General features: G+C 43.9%; 1 pseudogene; it reads left to right on the top strand.

The window, feature by feature from the left end:
* The first annotated feature begins 7,795 nt into the window (after nucleotides 1-7,795).
* On the top strand, nucleotides 7,796-12,937 carry LOC139831552 (uncharacterized; annotated as a pseudogene).
* Nucleotides 12,938-16,138: the final 3,201 nt, after the last annotated feature.

The following is a 16,138-nucleotide window of genomic DNA, read 5'->3' as shown; positions in this document are numbered from 1 at the left end:
TCCAGGGGTGAACTACTCACTCATCACTCCGGAGGCGACCATGGCGGTGTAGAGTCCTCCGGGAGATGAATCCCCTCTCCGGCAGGGTGCCGGAGGCGATCTCCTGAATCCCCCGAGATGGGATTCGCGGCGGCGGCGTCTCTGGAAGGTTTTCCGTATCGTGGCTCTCGGTACTGGGGGTTTCGCGACGGAGACTTTAAGTAGGCGGAAGGGCAACGCGGGGGGCCACACGAGGGGCCCAGGGGGCAGGCCGGTGCGGCCAGGGCCTGGGCCGCGCCGCCCTATCCCCTGGCTGCCTCGTGGCCCCACTTCGTTATCTCTTCGGTCTTCTGGAAGCTTCGTGCAAAAATAGGACCCTGGGCGAAAGTTTCGTCCAATTCCGAGAATATTTCCTTACTAGGATTTCTGAAACCAAAAACAGCAAAAAACAGCAACTGGCTCTTCGGCATCTTGTTAATAGGTTAGTTCTAGAAAATGCATAAATATGACATATAATGTGCATAAAACATGTAGGTATCATCAATAAAGTAGCATGGAACATAAGAAATTATCGATACGTTGGAGACGTATCAGCATCCCCAAGCTTAGTTCTGCTCGTCCCGAGCAGGTAAAACGATAACAAAGATAATTTCTGAAGTGACATGCCATCATAATCTTGATCATACTATTTGTAAACATATGTAATGAATGCAGAGATCAAAGCAAAGGTAATGACATGAGTAAACAAGTGAATCATATGACAAAGACTTTTCATGAATAGTACTTCAAGACAAGCATCAATAAGTCTTGCATAAGAGTTAACTCATAAAGCAATAAATCAAAGTAAAGGTGTTGAAGCAACACATAGGAAGATTAAGTTTCAGCGGTTGCTTTCAACTTATAACATGTTTATCTCATGGATATTGTCAACATAAAGTAATATAACAAGTGCAATATGCAAGTATGTAGGAATCAATACACAGTTCACACAAGTGTTTGCTTCTTAAGGTGGAGGGAGATAGGTAAACTGACTCAACAATAAAAGTAAAAGAATGGTCCTTCAAAGAGGAAAGCATCGATTGCTGTATTTGTGCTAGAGCTTTTATTTTGAAAACATGAAACAATTTTGTCAACGGTAGTAATAAAGCATATGAGTTATGTAAATTATATCTTACAAGTTGCAAGCCTCATGCATAGTATACTAATAGTGCCCGCACCTCGTCCTACTTAGCTTGGACTACCGGATCTTTGCATGCCATGTTTCAACCAAGTGTCACAAAGGGGTACCTCCATGCCGCCTGTACAAAGGTCTAAGGAGAAAGCTCGCATTTTGGATTTCTCGCTTTTGATTATTCTCAACATAGACATCCATACCGGGACAACATGGACAACAGATAATGGACTCCTCTTAAATGCATAAGCATGTAGCAATGATTATTATTCTCATATGAGATTGAGGATATATGTCCAAAACTGAAACTTCAACCATGATTCATGGCTTTAGTTAGCGGCCCAATGTTCTTCTCTAACAATTTTGCATGCTCCAACCACTAAAATGATAGATCCTTCAGACAAGACGGACATGCATAGCAACTCACATGATATTCAACAATAGTTGATGGCGTTCCCCAGAAGCATGGTTATCGCACAACAAGCAACTTAATAAAATATAAAGTGCATAAGTACATATTCAATACTACGATAGTTTTTAAGGCTATTTTGTCCCATGAGCTATATATTGCAAAGGCGAATGATGGAATTTTAAAGGTAGCACTCAAGCAATTTTCTTTGGAATGGCGGAGAAATACCATGTAGTAGGTAGGTATGGTGGACACAAATGGCATAGTAGTTGGCTCAAGGATTTGGATGCATGAGAAGTATTCCCTCTCGATACAAGGTTTAGGCTAGCAAGGTTATTTGAAGCAAACTCAAGGATGAACAAGTGCAGCAAAACTCACATAAAAGACATATTGTAAACATTATAAGACTCTACACCGTCTTCCTTGTTGTTCAAAACTCAATACTAGATATTATCTAGACCTTAGAGAGACCAAATATGCAAATAAAATTTTAGCAAACTCTATGTATTTCTTCATTAATGGGTGCAAATCATATGATGCAAGAGCTTAAACATGAGCACAACAATTGCAAAGTATCACATTATCCAAGACATTTTAGAATTACTACATGTAGCATTTTCCAATTCCAACCATATAACAATTTAACGAAGAAGAAACTTCGCCTTGAACATTATGAGTAAAGCCTAAGGACACATGTGTCCATATGCAACAGCGGAGCGTGTCTCTCTCCCACAAAGTGAATGCTAGGATCCATCTTATTCAAACAAAAACAAAAAAAACAAACCGACGCTCCAAGTAAAGAACACAAGATGTGATTGAATAAAAATATAGTTTCAGGGGAGGAACCTGATGATGTTGTCGATGAAGAAGGGGATGCCTTGGGCATCCCCAAGCTTAGACGCTTGAGTCTTCTTAAAATATGCAGGGGTGAACCACGGGGTCATCCCCAAGCTTAGAGCTTTCACTCCTCTTGATCATAGTATATCATTCTCCTCTCTTGACCCTTGAAAACTTCCTTCACACCAAACTTCAAGCAAACTCATTAGAGGGTTAGTGCACAATTAATAATTCACACATTCAGAGGTGACACAATCATTATTTTCACTTCTGGACATTGCATAATGCTACTGGACATTAGTGGATCAAAGAAATAAATCCAACATAGCAAAAGAGGCAATGCGAAATAAAAGGCAGAATCTGTCAAAAACAGAACAGTCCGTAAAGACAAATTTAAAGCTGGCACCAGACTTGCTCAAATGGAAAAACTCAAAACTAATAAAAGTTGCGTACATATCTGAGGATCACGCTCGTAAATTGGCAGATCTTTTCGAATTTTCTACAGAGAACTGTGCCCAGATTCGTGACAGACAGCAATGCTGTTTCTGCGCAGCGATCCCAAATATAACATCAACTTTGACATAGAAACTTTACTTGGCACAAAAACATGATAAGGAGAGGTTGCTACAGTAGTAAACAACTTCCAAGACTCAACAAAACAAAAAATTGCTGTAGTAAAAACATGGGTTGTCTCCCATAAGCGCTTTTCTTTAACGCCTTTCAGCTAGGCGCAGAAAGTGCAAATCAAGTAACATCGAGAGTAAAAGCATCAACATCATTATTTTTCATGCAAACACAACTTGTTGCAGAGGGTACTTTAGGTGCTCCATTATCTAAATTCTCTATGGTGGTGCTAGGGGTTTTAGAAATTTTAGGCCTATAATAATTCTTTTGTTTAGGTACTTTAGAGGCGTACATGAATTTTTGCTCTTTACCCACATAAGCTTTCTCATTATACTTGAGAGAAGAAAAGGTTGAACCCAAGGTTCCCATAGCCTTTTCAAGTTCATCAATCCTATTGGTTTGATTATCATGGACAACACAAGTTCCTAGGACACTAATTCTTTCATCAATTCCTCCTAGGGATTTATCAAGTTCATCAGTTTTATCCAATAACATTTCCAATTTAGTTTCAATACTTGGAAAATTTTTCTCTATGGTTTCCAATTTTTTCATAACATCCTCAAGAGAGATTTCAATTTTAACTTCATTAACAGGTGGTATTCCAACTAGACTCTCAATGATGCAACTAGCTTCTAAAGCGGGAGTACCTAGGAAATTACCTCCTGAAAGAGTATCAAGAACATATCTATTCCAACTAGATAAACCAACATAAAAGTTCCTAAGAAGGATAGTGGTGGAGTGTTTCTTAATGCACCTTTGATGAGCATTACTAATTCTATACCAAGCATCTTTAAAACTTTCTCCACCTTGTTGCTTAAAAGAACGAACTTCAACTTCAGGATTACTCATGATAACAGCAATAAAGTAAACTAGGCAAATAAAGTAAAGACAAGTAACTAATTTTTTTGTGTTTTTGATATAGAGAGCAAGACAGTAAATAAAGTAAAACTAGCAACTAATTTTTTTTTGTTTTGTTTTAGTGCAGCAAACAAAGTAGTAAATAAAATAAAGCAAGACAAAAACAAAGTAGAGAGATTGAGAAGTGGAGACTCCCCTTGCAGCGTGTAAGTGCATTTGTTTAGTCATTGAAATTTCATTTTGCATCATTGATACGCGTAGATGCACACGTCCGTTGGGAACCCCAAGTGGAAGGTATGATGCGTATAGAAGCAAGTTTCCCTCAGTATGAAACCAAGGTTTAATCGAACCAGTAGGAGCCAAGAAGCACGTTGAAGGTTGATGGTCGCGAAATGTGATGCGGCGCAACACCAGGGATTCCGGCGCCAACGCGGAACCTGCACAACAAAACCAAAGTACTTTGCCCCAACGAAACAGTGAGGTTGTCAATCTCACCGGCTTGCTGTAACAAAGGATTAAACGTATCGAGTGGAAGATGTTTGCAAAGAAAACAGTAAACACAATTGCAGTAGATTGTATGCTATGTAAAGAATAGGACCGGGGTCCACAGTTCACTAGAGGTGTCTCTCCCATAAGATAAAGCATGTTGGGTGAACAAATTACAGTCGGGCAATTGACAAATAGAGAAAGGCATAACAATGCATATACATGATATGATAAATATAGTGAGATTTAATTGGGCATTACGACAAAGTACATAGACCGCCATCCAACTGCATCTATGCCTAAAAAGTCCACCTTCAGGTTATCATCCGAACCCCATTCAGTATTAAGTTGCTAAGCAACAGACAATTGCATTAAGTATGGTGCGTAATGTAATCGACAACTACATCCTTAGACATAGAATCAATGTTTTATCCCTAGTGGCAACAGCACATCACAACCTTAGAACTTTTTGTCACTGTCCCAGGTGTCAATGAAGGCATGAACCCACTATCGAGCATAAATACTCCCTCTTGGAGTTAATAGTAAAAACTTGGCCAGAGCCTCTACTAATAACGGAGAGCATGCAAGATCATAAACAACACATAAACAATAGATTGATAATCACCATAATCATAGTATTCTCTATCCATCGGATCCCGACAAACACAACATATAGAATTACATATAGATGATCTTGATCATGTTAGGCAGCTCACAAGATCCAACAATGAAGCACAACAAGGAGAAGACGACCATCTAGCTACTGCTATGGACCCATGGTCCAGGGGTGAACTACTCACTCATCACTCCGGAGGCGACCATGGCGGTGTAGAGTCCTCCGGGAGATGAATCCCCTCTCCGGCAGGGTGCCGGAGGCGATCTCCTGAATCCCCCGAGATGGGATTCGCGGCGGCGGCGTCTCTGGAAGGTTTTCCGTATCGTGGCTCTCGGTACTGGGGGTTTCGCGACGGAGACTTTAAGTAGGCGGAAGGGCAACGCGGGGGGCCACACGAGGGGCCCAGGGGGCAGGCCGGCGCGGCCAGGGCCTGGGCCGCGCCGCCCTATCCCCTGGCTGCCTCGTGGCCCCACTTTGTTATCTCTTCGGTCTTCTGGAAGCTTCGTGCAAAAATAGGACCCTGGGCGAAAGTTTCGTCCAATTCCGAGAATATTTCCTTACTAGGATTTCTGAAACCAAAAACAGCAGAAAACAGCAACTGGCTCTTCGGCATCTTGTTAATAGGTTAGTTCCAGAAAATGCATAAATATGACATATAATGTGCATAAAACATGTAGGTATCATCAATAAAGTAGCATGGAACATAAGAAATTATCGATACGTTGGAGACGTATCAATCATATAATTTTGAAACTAACAAAATTCTATTAAATGCAAGATCAAGACTCCGGAAATTTGCTTGTGATAATTAATTTGGTATAATGAAATCCAGTACATGCTAGATGAGCATATGGATAGATTCAATTTGATGCAAAAATTTAGTACTTGCGAGATCAACACTTGAATAAAATTTGGGAATACGAATGTTTAGTCTATGCAATCTCATAACTTGAATAAAATTGACATAAGTTTAGTATAGTGCATGATCAAGAGTCTGAAAATTATCTAGTCATAATCCATTTGGTACTAAAAGAATGCATAACCAACACTTTTATGAAATGTGCAAGTGCAAATTTTTTAGTCATTGAAATATCATTTTGCATCATATAATTTTGAAACTAACAAAAGTCTATTAAATGCAAGATCAGGACTCCGGAAATTTGCTTTGTGATAATTAATTTGGTATAATGAAATCTAGTACATGCTAGATGAGCATATGGATAGATTCAATCTGCAAGATCAGGACACCATGCTTTGTGGCTTTTGTTACACAAAACACAGAAACAAAACTAGTTTTGCAGCTAGCACGGTTTGTAGTTTAATTTGTTGCACCTAGGCCAAATGAACCAATTTGTAACTTGTTGTTGCACGAATTCGCAGTTAGAAAACACAGAAATATGACTCGGTCTGAAACTAAATTCACAATTCAACATCATATAGCTAAGTACACGGTTCATTAACACAAGAATTCCCCTCTCCACAATTTCTTTCAATAAAATGCACAATCCCATATTCTTGAAACTGCCTTGCGAATTATGGTGCATGTGAGTTGCAATTTTCTCTCAAACAGAGAAAGCAGAGCACTCGAGATTAACTAAAACAGATCAAGATTAACTAAAACAGAGCACTCGAGGGTGACTTGGTTCATCATGCACTAGCGATTAACTAAAATCTGAGCAAGATTAACAAAATCAGAGCAACATTAAGTAAATCAGAGCAAGATTAAGGTCTACAAACCAGAAAAGTGGCAGACGAGGACGTGGTTCCTCATGCACAGTTGAGCGACGGCGAGGTAGTTGTCTTCTTCGTGGTTGGGGTCCTCCCGAGTGTACTCGAGATCCAATCCTACAAATTTGTTCTCTTCTTCTTCCGCATACCACTGCGCGTACATCTTCAGGTACTTTCTCATCGTCTCCTCCTCGTTTGTGTAGACAACTTCGATCTCCTTGCCACCATGGACGGTGAAGGTCCTGATCTGAGTAATGGGCTGCAGCGGAACAGAGGAAGAGGAAGAAGAAGCAGCGTCCATGGCGCGGAGGAGGCAGAAGCGGCGGAGGAGGAAGCGGCGGAGGAGGCAGAAGCGGCGAGGCAGAAGCGTCTTGGCGCGGAGGAGGGTTTTTCGTCTAGTGGGAGTGGAACCGGCAAGAAGCGGAGTGGAACCGTCAAGAAGCGGAGAGGCGGAGGAGGGAATTTCTGATTTATTATAATTAGTAAAAACAGAGAATGAGGGTTCCATTTTACCTGCTGGCCCCTAATCCACATAAAATTACCGGAAATGGCCCAACCCAGTGGTATCTACTGCTAGATGGCCCCACACGTCAGTGGGTGCCATTTTGCCCCACCCACCCCAAAATGTCCCCATAAAATTACCAAAAGCAACTTTCTCCCCTGTCTCACTCTCTCTCCCAACCAAGCCGCCACTGCCGCCTCTTCCTCTCCCAACTCCGTCGGCCGAAGCTCCGTCAAGCAGCTCCGTCAAGCTCCGTCGGCCGAAGCTCCACTGCCTCCGTCGGCCGAAGCTCAGGTTAATTTGGGGGATGAGCGGGGGATTTTCTAGGGTTTGCCGTACTTAATCTCGGGGGATTTTAATTGGATTTTTTTTGTCCGAGCGGCGATTTTCCTAGGGTTTGATCGATTCAAAGTAGATTCTAGTGCTAGAGTAGATTTTCCTGGTTTAGATTGATTCAAAACATGTGTAGTGCTGCTAGTGCGAATGTCAATCTGAAACTAAACATCCCAACTTAGTTTTAATTAATGTGTAATTAATAGTTTCATAGTTCTCAAATTGTTCACTGCTTGTTATTAGGTCGACACCATGGACCCCAATGACTATGAAGTTTCCATTTTGGTCCCATCCAAGAAGGCCGTTGAGACCATCGACATCAGCTCATCCTCCGAAGGTGAGGATGGTGCTCTAGATAGGGTTCATGTCAAGCAAGAGAAAGCTGATGATGCTGCAGCAATGGATTGTGCAGCTGATCATGAGGAAGTTGCTCCTCCTCCTCCTGCTGATGTCCATCTGACTCGTCGAGGTAAAATATATATATAGTACTTATAGATGCAGGATATAGTTCAAATGCTTAATTAGTCTCGGTTTGGCATAATAGCTAGTCAATTTGTAGCATTCAAGGAATACTTCAGTTTCTATAAATACTGTTGGTTTGATATACTTCAGTTTTAGGAAAACTTTAAACTAGGCCTTATTCCCTGGTTTCCTTATATGTAGGTCCCAGGATAGAGGCAGGTGAGGAATGGGATGACTTTTGCATGTATCCCAATCTAGTGGAAATGAATCCTACACAAGTTGAAACCCTGAGATATCTTGTTGACCAAAAGCGCCCCGCAATTCCTTTTTATGTGTGCACTATAAAGAGTGCAAGTTACGTGGAAGGCAGTTCCTCCAGAATGGTAAATAATTACTCCATCTCAAGGATGTTTTTGCATCTTTATATGTTGACAATTACTTCATCTGAACGAAGTTTTGCATCTTATAATCTGCAGTACTTCAACCGGAAGTTTACCCAGCAGTACATCTCGATGAATATGCAGCTTCCAGACAATGACTTTCTTGTCTCTTACAGTGAGAGACATGGTGTGAAAGTGAGGATTTTCCAGGGCAAAGGGAAGTTTGACGGTGCAGTGATCACAACAAACTGGAGTGTTGTGGTGCGGAAGAGCAAGATGAAGGCAAATGATATCTTTGTGTTTTGGTTCCGCATTCGCGCCCGGGGCGGTCTCAAGTTGTATGTCAGGAAGCTCGAGAAATGAGCTAGCAGGCTAAACCTCTCTAATTAAGCTAGTAGTACTATATATATGTGTGTATGAGCTCAAGTAAAATGAGCGTTGAACCTCTTATCGATCGATCTGGTACTATCTAATGGCCTGTTGGTCGATGTAATGTGCTCAAGTAAATGAGCGTTGAACCTCCTCGGTAGTATCTATAATTAACGTGTCCTTTTGGTACTATGTTATTGAGCTCAAGGCTGCACTATATATGTGTAATATAATGTGCTTTTGGTGGTCTATATATGCTGGAGTATATATAGATATATATAGTTTGCTAGCCGTAATTAATTATTAGTCATATATTAGCCTGTTGCTTAGCTAATGCTCCTGTACAAATTAACTGTTGTCCTAAATCAGTATCCCCTCTGATAGATTATGTAACAAGATCATATCCACAACTATAAAAAAAAGTTGCCTTAGTTCCACTATGTAAAGGATAAAGGATGGTAAGCTGACAAGATCTCTCCAATAGCTCCACTGGTTAACTGGCACGTTGACACATCTAGAGGTGCTGGGTTCGACTCCCAGCCCTCACACTTTTTGATTTTTTTTGGCGCCCAGGAGAGGCCCAAATATCCCTTCCGAATCCAACTCCCTCCGATAACCTAGCAGAAATTCGAATCCAACTCCCTCTGCAACTCGGCGGCGGCGGTGGCGGTGGTCACCGGCCCCGTCCCTCTCCGACGACGAGCCCCGGCCCTCTCCGACGACGAGCCCTCTGGTGGGGCATCTCCCGGTCTGCACCCCTCTCATCTCTCCCCTCTCGATCTGTTCTTCTTCGTCAGTTCACATAAGTGATCTCTGTGATCCGAGGTGACGGCAGTGGTGGGTGTGCCAGCGCTGCGTCCGAGCAAGGGATGTGCTGTCCATCTGGCTCGCCGACGACGAGCCCCTCGCCCTCGCCGACGACGAGCCCCTCGCCCTCTCCAGGACGAGCCCCTCGCCCTCTCCAGGACGAGCCCCTCGCCCTCTCCAGGACGAGCCCCTCGCCCTCTCCAGGATGAGCCCCGTCCCTCTCCAGGACGAGCCCCGGCCCTCTCCCACGACGAGCCCCTCTGCATCTCCCGGTCTGCACCCCTCTCATCTCTCCCCTCTCAATCTGTTCTTATTCATCAGTTCACAAAATCGAATTGAACTGCTGTGCATTGCTTGAAATTGGAACTGCTGTACAGTTAGGTGTGTGCTAATTGCATCATTTTGTTCTTCCGCAGATGGACATACGCTGGATTACAACAAGAATTAGAAGGCTTTCCCCTGAACACACAAAGGGAGTGGCAGAGTTTATGCAGTTTGTTCGCTTGAGTGCTGCCAATGATGATCAGGTGCTGTGCCCATGTCGTAGCTGTCTTAACCGGTGCACAAAACCTCTAGATGTAGTAGAGGCTCCTTTGCTTCTTTTTGGGATGGCAAGCACTTATGACCGATGGGTCTTCCATGGAGGACCATTACATCCTGTACCTGAAGCTGGACATGGAGGACAAGGAGGTGCACCTGAAGTCGGACATGGACATGGAGGTGAACCTGAGGCTGGACATGGAGGTGAACCTGAGGCTGGACATGGAGGTGATGCAGGGGCACACCATGTTGGTGGAGGTGATGCAGAGGCACACTATTTTGGTTTTCAAGAGGAAGATGGTTACGAAGATGATAGAATTCCTGATCTGCTTGCTGATTTGTACAAGTCAGAACCGCAAGGTGCTGGAAAGGACACTATATTTGCTGAGTTGATAGAGGAAGCCAAGCGCGCAGCCAGCGATGGGGGTACAATGTCAAGGTTTTCACTCACAGTCAAGTTACTTCAGGCCAAGTCGTACTACCGGATTAGCAACGTTGGATTCAACGCGATACTCCTGATTTTGGCCTTGCAATACCCTACTAGCTCAATACCAAAGTCATACGAGGAGGCACTTAGCATAATCGGCAGGTTGGGACTTGGTTATGATAGTATCCATGTGTGCCCGAATAACTGTGTATTGTTCCGGAAGGATTATGCCAAGGAGAATAATTGCCCCAAGTGCAAAGCCTCCAGATGGAAAGATGCTGATGGTAGGAGACAGATCCCAGAGAAGGTGCTGAGGCACTTCCCATTGATTCCAAGGCTGCAAAGAATGTTTCTTTCAAAGGAGCAATCAAAGGAAGTAGAGTGGCACAAACTGAAGCGGCAAGACGTGGAGAATGATCTCAGTCATCCAGCAGACGGGGATGCATGGAAGGATTTTGACAATATTCATAAAGACTTTGCCGCTGATGCCAGGAACATAAGGCTTGGACTTGCCACAGATGGTTTTAATCCCTACGGGAATATGAGCAACTCCTACAACATGTGGCCTGTATTCGTGGTGCCATACAACCTTCCGCCGTGGGCATGTATGGATCAGTCCAACTTCATGCTTGCATTGCTAATCCCTGGTCCATCCTCTCCAGGAAAAGATTTTGATGTCTTCATGGAGCCTTTGATGGAAGAGCTACAGGAGCTCTGGAAAGGTGTAAAATCATATGATGCCAATAGTCCAGACAAGCTTGATCTCCGTGCTGCAATCTTATGGTGTATTCATGATTATCAAACCTTTGCACACATTGTCAGGGAGGGCCACAGCTGGTTACCAGGCATGTGTGCGTTGTGACAAAGAGAATTGCTCCAAGAAATTAAGGAACAAAATCTGCTTTATTGGGCACCGCCGTTGGCTACCTCGGCACCATCCTTGGAGAAATAGCAAAGAATTCGATGGTGCTTCTGAAAGCCGTGAGAAGCCAGCGGAATTCACTCCAGAAGAGCTGAAGCAACAGCTTCATAGGGTTAGAGATGTGATACCAGGCAAGCTTCAGAAGAAAAGGAAACGTGAGGACGGTCAGTGTTGGAGCCGTAGATCATGTTTGTGGGACTTGCCATACTGGGAAGATCTAAAGCTGAGGCATAATCTCGATGTAATGCACATCGAGAAAAACATCTGTGACAATTTGATTGGTACTTTCATGAACATACAAGGCAAGACCAAAGACACTGTCAATTCAAGGCTTGATTTGGAAGACATGGGCATAAGACGTGACTTGCATTTGCAGCCTGTTTCAGCTGACTCTTTTGAGATGCCACAGGCGTGGTATACAATGAGTAAACAAGAAAAAATTGCTTTTTGTGAATTCATAAAAGCTGTGAGGTTTCCAGATGGGTACGCGTCTAACATATCCAAGTGTGTTGCTTCTGATAAGTGCAAGCTTCAAGGGCTGAAGACTCATGACTGTCATATATTGCTTCAAAGGATCTTACCGGCTGGCCTTCGAGGAACAATCCATGAAGACATATATGAAGCGGTTGCTGAGCTTGGAAATTTCTTTAGAGAGCTGTGCTGCAAAACACTGAAGAGAGACGTTCTGGACAGACTTGAAAAGGAAATCGTAGTTATTCTTTGCAAACTTGAGAAGATCTTCCCCCCATCTTTCTTCGACGTGATGGTGCATTTGGCCATCCATTTACCAAAAGAGGCAAGGCTTAGAGGCCCAGTGCATTACGGTTGGATGTACCCAGTCGAAAGAAGGTTGCTAACATTGAAGCGTTATGTCCGGAACAATGCCAGGCCGGAGGGATCGATTGCCGAAGCATATATTGTTGATGAGTGCCTGCCATTTTGCTCGAGATACTTCGACGATGTTGAAACAAGATTCAACCGTCCAAGTAGAAATCCGGAGCGGGATGATTCACATATTGGTGATCTGTCTGTTTTCAAACACGGTGTGAAATTTATTGGAGCCTCTCAATATGTGTATGCAGGTGAGGACTATGACAACATGGTGTGGTATGTGCTCCGAAGTTTCCCTGAGGTTGATCCATACATCGAGTATGTTTCTCTTCATCCCCATATATAGATAGGTTATTGCAGCATGTCCAAATAATAATTAGGATCTATTTTCTGTTGCCATTCCAGCCTGTGCAAACAAGAGTTGAACCAACGAGGTGGTCAGATCAATGTTGATAGATGGCTTGCCAAGAACTTTGCTAGATGGTTTCAGACTCATGTGAGATCTTTAGCTGGTTTATTTCTGAAGATTGGAAAAGTTCATGATATAAATTTTCTGTGTGTGTTACTCACCCCCTGGTTGATTTTTTGCAGATTGGAAAAATGCGAAATGATGTCTGTCCTGATCTCTATGCTTTGGCATGCAAACCAGATTTTAGAGTGAGACTATATTCGGCATGTGTTGTTGACAGTGTTCGGTACCATACTGTTGACCCGAGAAGAACAGAAAGACACAAAATAGTGGAATCGTTTCTGAGGGAGATCATGATGGCAACAACATTGACTTCTTTGGTCAGCTGAAATCCATCATCAGATTGCAATACAACTCCAGCGGTGGCGTCCATCGGTCAGTTGTCCTCTTCCGGTGTGACTGGTTTGACCTTGGTGGTAGGAAACCCGGATTCGACGATGATGGACACTTCAAGAGTGTTAACACAGAAAAGTTTTGGTACAAGACTGATCCTTTCATTCTGACATCACAAGCAACCAAGGTCTTTTATGTGCCAGACACTAAGTTGAAAGGAAAATGGCAAGTTGTGCAGAAATTTCACCATAGACATCTATGGAGTGTAAAAGAAAATGAACAGGGACCCGGTGTTGCTGTACTATCATATCAAGATGAAGATTCCAGTCAAGTTCATGTGCAAGAAAAAGAAGGCACTGCACGGAGTAGGACGAGAAGTGACCAGGAACGTGTGCTACTTGAAAAAGTCATTGTGGACAAACTGAAGAAACGGAGCAAGGAGGTTGTGCCTGAAGAAATCGAGGAGGTTGATCTGACAATGTACCAATATTGCAGTGATGATGGTGATGATGGAGGAAATAGGACTAGGAATCGTCCAGTTTCCGAAGAAGATGAATAGCAGTTTGAATCTGTAGTTTGTGTAATGGATGAATAGCAGTTTGAATCTGTAGTTTGTGTAATGTCAGTTTATTTCAGATTATGTGTCAGGTTGTTTGGCCCAGAATTTGTGTTGAACATGCCAGCTTGTTTTTCCCAGAATTTATGTTGAATATGTCAGCTTTTTGTTCCCAGAATTTGTGCCCAATTTTTTTGGGGAATCCATGCCCAATTTTTAGGGGAATCCATGCCCAATTTTTTCAATACATGGCTGACGCCGGCGACCATATATGGGCGGCGCCGCCGTGCATGGCTGACGCCGGCGACCATATATGGGCGGCGCCGCCGTATACATTTTCAACAGAACTCATTTTCAACAGAACACATTTTCAACTAAACAGAATTGCACACATACATAGACATGGTTCAAATTCAGGAACTAAACATTGTGGCACGAACAGACAAATGTTTGGAATTACAACACAATAACTCTAGCATATACTCTAGCTTCTTCTCCTCCTGACCAACAGATCACTGAATTCACCCTAATTTCAGTTCCTACACATCACCTGTACAACAGATGACAAAAGCTACAGATAGCACCCAAACCATGAAGCCTCTCATTTTCTTTGGTTCAGGGTTGCTCTGTTTCCTTGCAGCAAGCAGAAACTTTTCTTCCTGGAGCCTCTCAATTTCTACCTGGAGCCTCTCAATTTCTTCATCTCGATCCCAAACAGCATCACGCAGATCACGAACTAACTCTTTGTGACGTGCATCCAGCGGATCATCAATCCACTTAAACACTTTACACCCTATTCCACCAGCAATCTGACAGATGAAGAACAAAAGAGGATAAGTAAGGCATAGTAGAAAAGAAACTTCAGAAGACGGCGGGCTCCAGGAAATTCAGAATGGGGGCGGGGGGGGGGGCGTGCTCGAAGACTAACCGAGCGAATTTTGCAGTTCCGGTATCTTCTCCCAGGATTCGGATCACTCCAAGAAATCCATTGCGGCATCTTCTCGCCACAGTCACATACGTCGGCGGGCTCATAATCGAATGGCCGCTGCCGATACGGGATGGGCGTGCCCGGCCGCCGCCGGTGACGCGACGACGCTCCTGACCTAGAAGAACTGCCCGAGCAGGCTGGGAACTGCGCCGCCATGCAACAGATGCACCTGGTCGGAGGGATTTTGGTCGGAGGAGGAACCCTAGCTAGATGCACCTGGTCGGAGGGATTTTGGTCGAGGTGGAGAGATTTTGAAGACAACTGATTGGTCTATCATGTCTATATACATGGACAACCATACTTTGGTCAACAACACTATTGTAGCAAAGCGGTAGGGAGTGGTAGTGCGGCAGCGCCAGGTCGAGGGTTCGAGTCCCCGCAAACGCAATATTTGCCAGTTATTTCCATCGGGAGCCACTCCAACCCCGGATGGGCCGTCGGGCCAGCAATTCAACCCCCGGATGGGCCGTCGGGCTAGCAATTCAACCACCGGATGGGCCGTCGTGGGGTAGGCCAGCAGCCTAGTAGAGGACAGCCCAAAAGAGGAGGATATCACCAGTAGCCCATTAAAATGGTGGACGGCACAGAGAAAAAAAATAACAAGACGCCTTTGTCCCACAAGTATCAGTTGGTCCTACATGTCAGTTAGTTCAAGCCAGTTGCTTCCAGTGACACGTGTGAGGCGCGTGGGACCCGAAAAGGGACACATAGGCAAAATGGATGATATGGCAGCCAAACACATACAATTGTATTGAGCCAAATGCCAATGACGCTATTGATTTGTCGCAATCGGCATTGGGAAAACGTCGTAGGCCACTTAATTTTGCTAATGACGTTTTGACCTAAATTGCCAATGACGTTTTTGCCCAATAACGTCACGATTTTCTAGGGTTTTGCCCCCCCCGGAGTGGCCAAGGACGGTCAAAGCTAGGAACGTCATAAAGCTATGACATTTTGATTTCCAGTCATAAAAAAACGTCATATTATGGCAGATTTCTTGTAGTGACATGGAGGGCCACACGGATCCAGTGTGACGCATTAACTGCGCGCGGGAGACGAGGGATTTGACGCCTGACACTGGCGCGTTAGGCACAGTGCGCATGTCACTGCCAAGCGTGATTTTCAATTTATTCTCGACTTCGCCGAGGAAGTTTTAATGGCAAAGCAACCGGTAAAAGATGCCAGGAAGCTTCGTTGAGATCGGTAAGTTAAGGTGAGTCCAGCAAAGACGCCGGGGATATATGAAATGGAACCGAAAAGATTAATCCGGTACGTTTGGAGTGAGAACCTGGCATAGCCCATCGGATAGAATCCTCCGGACTATACCAGCTTCGGGGACTAATGTCGGGGGGATGGCCCCCGGTAGGCCAATAGCCTGGCAAACTTGCCATATTTAGACATTAATGTACCAGATTAGAGATTAATTCGGGTGACCAAGCTTAAGAAAATTGTACTAAGTTAAGACAAACCGGTATCCCAGAGAGGGGTATGCCGGGATATAGTAAACACGA

Source organism: Lolium perenne, chromosome 5, assembly GCF_019359855.2.
Source record: "Lolium perenne isolate Kyuss_39 chromosome 5, Kyuss_2.0, whole genome shotgun sequence".
NCBI classification, from domain to species: Eukaryota; Viridiplantae; Streptophyta; class Magnoliopsida; order Poales; family Poaceae; genus Lolium; species Lolium perenne.
The sequence above is the reverse complement of the archived record's forward strand: the minus strand, read 5'-3'. Positions and strand labels throughout refer to the sequence as shown.